Genomic DNA, 8,051 nt, shown 5'->3' with positions numbered 1-8,051 from the left:
TTCGACGCAAATATATCCATGTAAGACTATATGTCATGTATATTATTATGTATGCAACTGTTAGCACGAATTCTTATTCCTATGACTATCAAATGTATACTGTTAGTTGATCTAATATTTTATTTCGAAACAGATATCAATTACAGCAATATTACAGGTACTTAATATATCGACCCCGAAAACCTCGGCGTAATTTGAATTCCGAACGTAGTGATGGACGTAATACTGTTAAGCGTTTCGTAAGATGTACTATAGATTCGCAATAAATTTCATAATAAATGTTCTAAACAAGTAAATACAGTAACAGATGGTATGAATTTAATTTATGTAAGATACTATGATGGGAGTTAGTTAATCCATTCAAGAAAGGGACGTTTACTTCAGAATTTCAACAAGGAGGGAAATAGATGGCCAGTTTATATCTATAATAGAATTAATTCCAATGTGTGTAGACAGTTTTAGGAAGAAGCGTAGTTAAATCTACCTCTCTAATTATAAATCTAAGTTTGGGACGGATAGTATTCTAGTGGCTTCAGTGACATTCGTCATTTGAAGGACTGATGTCAATGGTAGATACACTTAATCCCTGCAAACTGCAATTGTAAGATATATTGAAGAGAGATCGAACCTGAGTTAAAATGCTTTCAATGTAGAGAAGTCATTTTTAGGATCCACGTGTGTCCCGAGGATATTACGGCAAAGCAATTTTTTCTCATCATCGTTTTCTACTTTCGAGTAGGTTGTGTTTTTAAGGCTATTCAGTGGAGAAGTACATCAAATCTAATATCTTTACTTTAAAACCAGGCGGGTGTTCAGGTCTTACCTAACATATTTCTCGGCTGTTTTAAAATGACATTTGATATTCACAAAAGAATTCATTTGTGAATAATTTTATTTTTCTATTTAAAGTCAAATGTCGGAAGAACGCGTTGGAATAGTGGGAGAAAAGAAGAGAATAATAGCCTTATAATCGTTGCATTTATGTGGGATTCTGCCTGAAAAGAGAAAAATAAGGACACAAAATGCATTAACACAGCTTTAAAAACATTATCACCCTTCAAAGCCTTTCGATATAATTCAATCCTATTATGTTGATGTTTGATATCCCAACAAAAGGGAATCCCTCTTTTGTTATATCAATGGCAATATTATGCAGTATACATAATGATGAGAGAAGTTGCAGAAAAGACGGTAATTTCTTGCACAAATCATAGAAAGAATACAAACCTTTTTCAAAAAGTGTTTGCAAATGATAACACGCATAATTTTAATATTCTATGTACCCGAATTGAAACAAGTTTATCTATTTTAGTTATAAAGCTGTTATATAATTTAGACTTGTTAATTAGGTATCACGTGGGAAATGTCGTTCTCTTTCTTATCATAGAATATCAGAATTATTATTCTTTTATCATCGTGTGATATCGCTTCAACGTTGTTTCATATTAAGCATAATTGGGAATGTATTTAAGAGATATTTTCTTTCTATTTGGGTGAATGTATCAATAATATATATATATATATATATATATATATATATATATATATATATATATCCGAGTTCTCTCGTCGGTTTCGTCAAATAAATGGACCTCAAGCTGTTCGATCAACTGAATGACGAACTCATTGTGCTAGCGTGTGAAAAGGCTGATGCATTCGAATTTAATCTCTCTCACGCACACGATCTCTCTCTCTCTCTCTCTCTCTCTCTCTCTGTCTCGTTTACTCTCACACTCTAAAGCAATCTCACGCTCATTTTCCTCACTCTCTTTCTCCATCCTTCTGTGTATGTGTGTGTCTCTCTCTCTCTTTCTGCGGGTGCGACACACACACATGCGCTCCTCATTATTTCAAAATCCACGATCTAAATCACAGTCTTTCTCTCACGCACTTCCGTTTCTTGCATGCATTCATTTCCCATCCTCTTCTAAATCCGTCCCTCAAAATAGTTTTTGCATTTCACCGTAAGACAGATCGAGGTTGAGCACTTAAAACATTCCATCATATCTTAGGCCGATTAACAGTCACCGAAAGTAAATCAAAATCTTTTAAATACTATGTATAAATATATATGGACTCGAATGAGAAAATGTGTTGCTCAAGAAGGACTTCAATTTTCATGATGTTTCATATTCAGATGTTTTTATTTAATTCATTCAGTCAAACATAAATAAATATTAGAATTAAATGGCTTTGATTTACTGTCAAATGACCTTTGGCCAGTCCTGTACATATATAATTAATGAAATTAAATACTGACTGAATTACATTTACCGAATTTTCAATGATCCTGGGGGCTACCTGCAATATCTGTGAATATATGTCATTCACTTTTCCCTTTAGCAGAAGGGAGTTCTCGTCGGAGTATGAGGCTGACAGCGAGAGTCTACCATTGGAAATGTCAAATATGCTCCGAATGCAACTGGCGCTCACGGTGGAATGGAAACATATATGCGTATACGTACTCAGATACATACACACATACATACATATATATATATATATATATATATATATATATATATATATATATATATATATATATATATAAAAAGGGCATTTACTGTGTATTAATACCTCACGCTATCGAGGGACTAAGTAAGTCAAAAAACTACCAAAAATAAGTAACATATTTACCGAAAGATATATTTAAATATATCTATGGAGAAACGATGAATCTTTTCATTACAAATATTCTTTGCTTTGATCATTGCATTAAGTGATCACGTTTCTTCCAAATTAGTTATAAGTTTGGTATACGACGGTCTTGACTCTTTTTCCTCATGTTTTCTTTGTTTGAAATGCAATGCACTGTCGTACTTAGGGAAAATATTATCCCAATCATTGCACCATTAAACATTATTTTGAAGGAAATTAAAATCCCTAATTTACAAATAATGAATTATGTTATTTTACTGCTTGTCTGCAGTCGTGAAATTCTCAGACAAGGCCCTTTATTTCTTTCGTGTTTGTAGAATGTGTATTAATTCTCTTAGAACTGTAACGCTAGCGAGAGAATCCTTCTTTTCAATAATTCTGTGTCAATTAAATATAAATGTCATTATCATTTACCGTTTCAAAAGTCTATGTGGTTTTTTTCATTGAATTCATTTTGTTTCGATTTTGTTCGCCCACTGTGTTACTGTTACTACTTAAACCCTTCGTTCCATTTAGGGATTTGGCCGTCTACAAGTGTTCTCCCATTTACTTGACTCCATGTTGTTGCACCGTTGCACTGTAGTTAGATCTCTGCTTATTCTCGAAGTCAATATCATCCGACCAATTATTTTTAGCGCATCCTCTCTTTCGCCTCAACTTGTGGATTCTATTCAACGTTACGCTAAGTGAAAGTCCTTAATCTCCCAGATTTGTTTGTTTTTGAATTGCTATCCAATTGTCTTTATTGATCTTCAAAGTAATAATTGCCTTACGCAAATGCATTTCCACTTCTGGGATGAGGATCTCCTTATTAATCTGGCCTCTGATTTTGGCCTGCCCACTATGGGAGGCATTAACATGAGTATACTTTCCATTGATGTAGACCTCAGAGCAGTAACCAATAGTAACCAATATCACAATGCTTTTCGACGTGGAATTCCTTAAGCTTAAACTTTCGGAGATATTTCCTTTGCATTCTCAATGACACAAGTTTGCTAACAATTTCTGCTTTTTCTGGTACTGAAATCAACGGAAATTGCCAACCCATTTCTTTTCTATTAACCATACAATAGCATTGGCCAAATGCTTAAATCCAGTCACATTGAATGTAAACTCGAAGGATGTAGAAACACCTTATAAAAAATAAGGAAAATTCAAAGAAAATATTTCTGGAATGAAATGAATGTTAAAAGGAACCGAAAGCGAGAAGTAAAAATGGAGATGGAGTGAATAGGAAACAAAATCTACAGAAATACGAAATATCAACTTCAAAATGTCACTGAAAACAAGGAAGAAAGAGTAAAAATGATCGTCTTTAAATCTGCCAAAAATATGTTCATACAAGCAGCATCGCAACTTCTTCTTACTAAATAAACACATTTTCTGCTTTCTCAAACCTTGTCAAGATTACAGTAAATAACACAAACAGCAAGAGAACTGGGAGAACATTTAGGAGCATAGTTATAAATAAATACGGGTGAATATCGTGAAGTGTGTAAGCTTAAAATGGTCCCATCGAATTTTTCGTTTTCCAGGTACAACATTAAACCGTTCTCACCGAAAACAATAAACAGCATATATAGAAACAAATCAGAGAACGTGTTTTCTGGAATATTTAACAGAACAATCAATCACGTGTTTTCTGGCAGCCCGGTTTAATCTAGCACAATATATAATGAAATATAACATTGTCGATAGGTTTCTTACACTGTAGAAAATGACATCGGCAGACATAAAAAGGTATGAAACAAACGCACTTGAACTACATAAATCTCTGAGAATGAAAAAAACGACAATGTTTGTTATACACTGATTAATAGAGAGGGGGAAGAGAAGGGGAGAGAGACTGGGAAGTGTGAAAAGGACAGTAAGACAAAGAGAGACGAGTGGTGGATTAATTTTTACACTTCCCCGTGTTTTACTCTCCAAACCTATCAGCGAACACACATTTCCTAATCAATGGATCAGCAGCAATGAATGAACATTCATTTCGTGAAAATGAATGAGAAATTAGCCTAAAACTGAACAATATGGACATAAAGATAACTTGAGGAAAAGGAGTTGAAAGCAATGCTATAAATAATATAGCCTTCTGGTATATACTACTACTACTACTACTACTACTACTACTACTACTACTACTACTACTACTACTACTACTACTACTACTACTACTACTACTATTATTATTATAATTATTATTATTATTATAATTATTATTATTATAATAATAATTATTATTATTATTATAATAATAATTATTATTATTATTATAATTATTATTATTATAATAATTATAATAATAATAATAATTAAAAGACTTGTCTCCTGATTGGTGTTGCACCCTAGCTGACAATACCTAATCGCAGAAAAAACGTTTGTAAAACTCAGCAAATATAAGAACCTGGAGATTGGAATCGAGAATGTGGCATCTCAAAGCAACAACAGTACCTATTACCTAAAAGACTAGATACCCAACAGAAAAATACAACTCGTTTTTCGCCCGCAACACTTTTGTGCCAAAATTCTGCACGGCGGACATGAATATTGTACTATTTTTGAAAAGTTGTACAGGAAGAAAGCAACGGTGTTTGAGGCTATTTCTGTTTTTTTTTTTTTTTGTATCTTTACTTGTTTGTAAATTATGACAAAAACAAATGAGGACATCACTTGCGGCCAAATGGATTGGACGTGAGCAACATTAACTTTTGTCGCCTTAAGAACTTCTTTATTATCTCCCCTTGATCGCTTTTCCTTCTTTTTCTGTTGGTTATTTTATAACGAGCGTGGATGACCATTCGTTAGAATATTAGACGTCAGCATTATCTGTTGGAATATAGACGTCAGCATTATCTTTATTGACAGACTACTTGCTTTTGCGCTCCTCTCCAATACGGCTTCCATGTTCCTGAGGACTGTCTTGAATAGCTTTAATCACTTCCTCTCGTTCTTGATTGCTGAATACATTACCTGGAAAGAGATTTCATCGATCTTCTCAGATGATATGCACGTTGTCTCATTAGAATTGTTTGCCTCCTTAATATGTTTGCGGTGCTTCCTGTGGCGGTCCAGTAATAATGTTGGCGTTCATGTTCTGATCATATTTCTCAAACCTTTGTTTTATCTCTTCTTCCTAATCTTTGCACGATATTTTATTACTCTGTCATGCGTCAGATACATTTGTACGATGTTCCCAAAGACGATCTTGAGAAGCCTTAACCTGAACTTCCCACTTTCTCTTATTTAATCCCTAACTCTTGCGAACGTTTTCGTTTCTAGACTTGAAAATGTTGCTTTTTTTATTGATCTTTCTGCTGAACTTGCTACGCTCGTCATCTTTCTTTCTGCAGTTGTTCCAATCTCTGGGGTTTTACAGAGTCTCTTCGGAGCTTTTTTAACGTATCATCATTCGCTACCTGGGTAGCGAGTCTCCTTGTGAGGAGAACCACGTTGCCATGGGGGAATAAATTGACGCAAGCTTCAAAATAACTTCATAAGTAACACAACCAGTAGTTTCCTTGGCCCTTTTCGTTGGCATATCTTTAATTAAAAGGAAGATGTGGCATAAAGAGCACTAATAACTATATACTTTTAGTGTTCCTTCGGTACCGTTGCAAAAAAGATGGAGCGCGCTGAACGCGCAGCTTAAAATGGTTGAGGGAAAAAGAGAGATTAAGGTGAGAGCTGAAAGCAAAAGAGAAATAGGTGTAGGGCGCTTTCTCTACCTAAATAATTTAAACGTTTAAACGGGCTTCTTTTTCAACTTAGATTACAGAAACAAACTATGTTTACAACTGACATTTTGAGGCTCGGTATATACAATGTCAAAGCTATACCTTCCTGTAACCATATGCATATACAAGCTGTTAACTACAATGACAAATATCATAATACTAAGTTATCCTAATGTGGTATTTCTAAATCCATGTTATTCATGCATTTCTTCTTTCTCATCGGACATGGCTTGTTAAACATTATTTAATCTTTAAATGTATATGTATCTGACTGGTGCCCCGTATAATCTTTCTAAGAAAGAGGGAGAGATCTGTGTTTTCTGATTGTTGTTGGTATTTTACTGAAAAAGTTTTACGTTACTGGTGGGGTGATAATGGGTCTTATTATTTTATTACGCTGCTCCGTTTCTCTTGGGGATGATAATGCTTTTCCAGATCGATCGCTTCCGGGCCTTTTGATAATTTTGCCACCAGAAATAATATCAAACAGTAGATTGGGGTACGCTGCTTCCTTCTACCTTGAAGATGTATGGTTGCATTGCCTTCTAAGTGATTTCCATAGTGCGTACGGCCTTCTATAACTGTTCAAGTTTAATATTTTTCTGGTTTGTGAGTTGATTCCTACGCAGTTATTACTTTCCTGCCTATGCACCCTGCCAACATGTTATAGTTTCTCTTGGTGTTGGCGGTTTATTGATTGCTTTATTTTATGGTTTGTTAAATCATTATTGTTAGAGTCCACATCTTTGTTTCGGTAAAGGAATCTGTGTTGCCTTTGATAACTGCAGCGGATTTTAAGCGATTACGCAGGGATCACTAGTTTCAGGTATTCTATCATTTCAGGAAGTCGTTTTATGCTCCATTTCTATGGTATTTCTCTTATGTTTCTGCTTTTCCTTTCTATTCCTTCGTTAATGATTTCATTAATGTTTCCGGAAACTTGTTTTTGTTATGAATGATCGTCTTTTAGGCGTAGTAAGCTTGGATTTTGATGTTACATTAACAATGGATATGAGGGGTCTACCAACATTTATTTGAATCTAATATGGAGGATATATACGTGCGTGCATGCGTGTGCGTGTCTGTGCATGTGAGTGTGTGTATGTGTTCGTATGTGTATTTATGTACAATATAGTATAATATAATATATATATATATATACATATATGAACTTCTTTATAAACTTATACATGCATACATACATACATACATAGATACATACATATATATATATATATATATATATATATATATATATATATATATATATATATATATATATATATATATATATATATATATATATATATATATCAGTTTATATAGAAGTTCATTTTGTTTCAATTAAGTTTACAATGATGTTTTACATTTCATTGTTTTGGCCATTTATCGGTAGAAATAAATGTTCCTTTGATCCATAGAAAGATCGACCAGTTTAATTCTTCACCGATCCCCTCTGTTAGTTTATTGTCAGTTTTCATAGTTTCTATGTTCAGAGCGCACAATTCATAAATTCTTGGTTTATTGTAAATTCATTTTTCTTTTCCTGTTTGTTTGCTTTTTCTTTTTCTTTCGTTGATCAGGTTTCTAACGGTATCGTACGACTTCATTTAGTTGTGCCCTCTAATGGTGTCTGCTTAGTTTGTGCTTTGTTCCTTA

At 33.8% G+C, this 8,051-nt stretch overlaps 1 pseudogene; it reads right to left on the bottom strand.

Annotated features, from left to right (window-relative positions):
- Positions 1–5,467: 5,467 nt before the first annotated feature.
- On the bottom strand, positions 5,468–6,196 carry LOC106873991 (uncharacterized; annotated as a pseudogene).
- Positions 6,197–8,051: the final 1,855 nt, after the last annotated feature.

The sequence above is a fragment of the Octopus bimaculoides genome, chromosome 19, assembly GCF_046866305.1.
Source record: "Octopus bimaculoides isolate indiv1 chromosome 19, ASM4686630v1, whole genome shotgun sequence".
NCBI classification, from domain to species: Eukaryota; Metazoa; Mollusca; class Cephalopoda; order Octopoda; family Octopodidae; genus Octopus; species Octopus bimaculoides.
The sequence above is the reverse complement of the archived record's forward strand: the minus strand, read 5'-3'. Positions and strand labels throughout refer to the sequence as shown.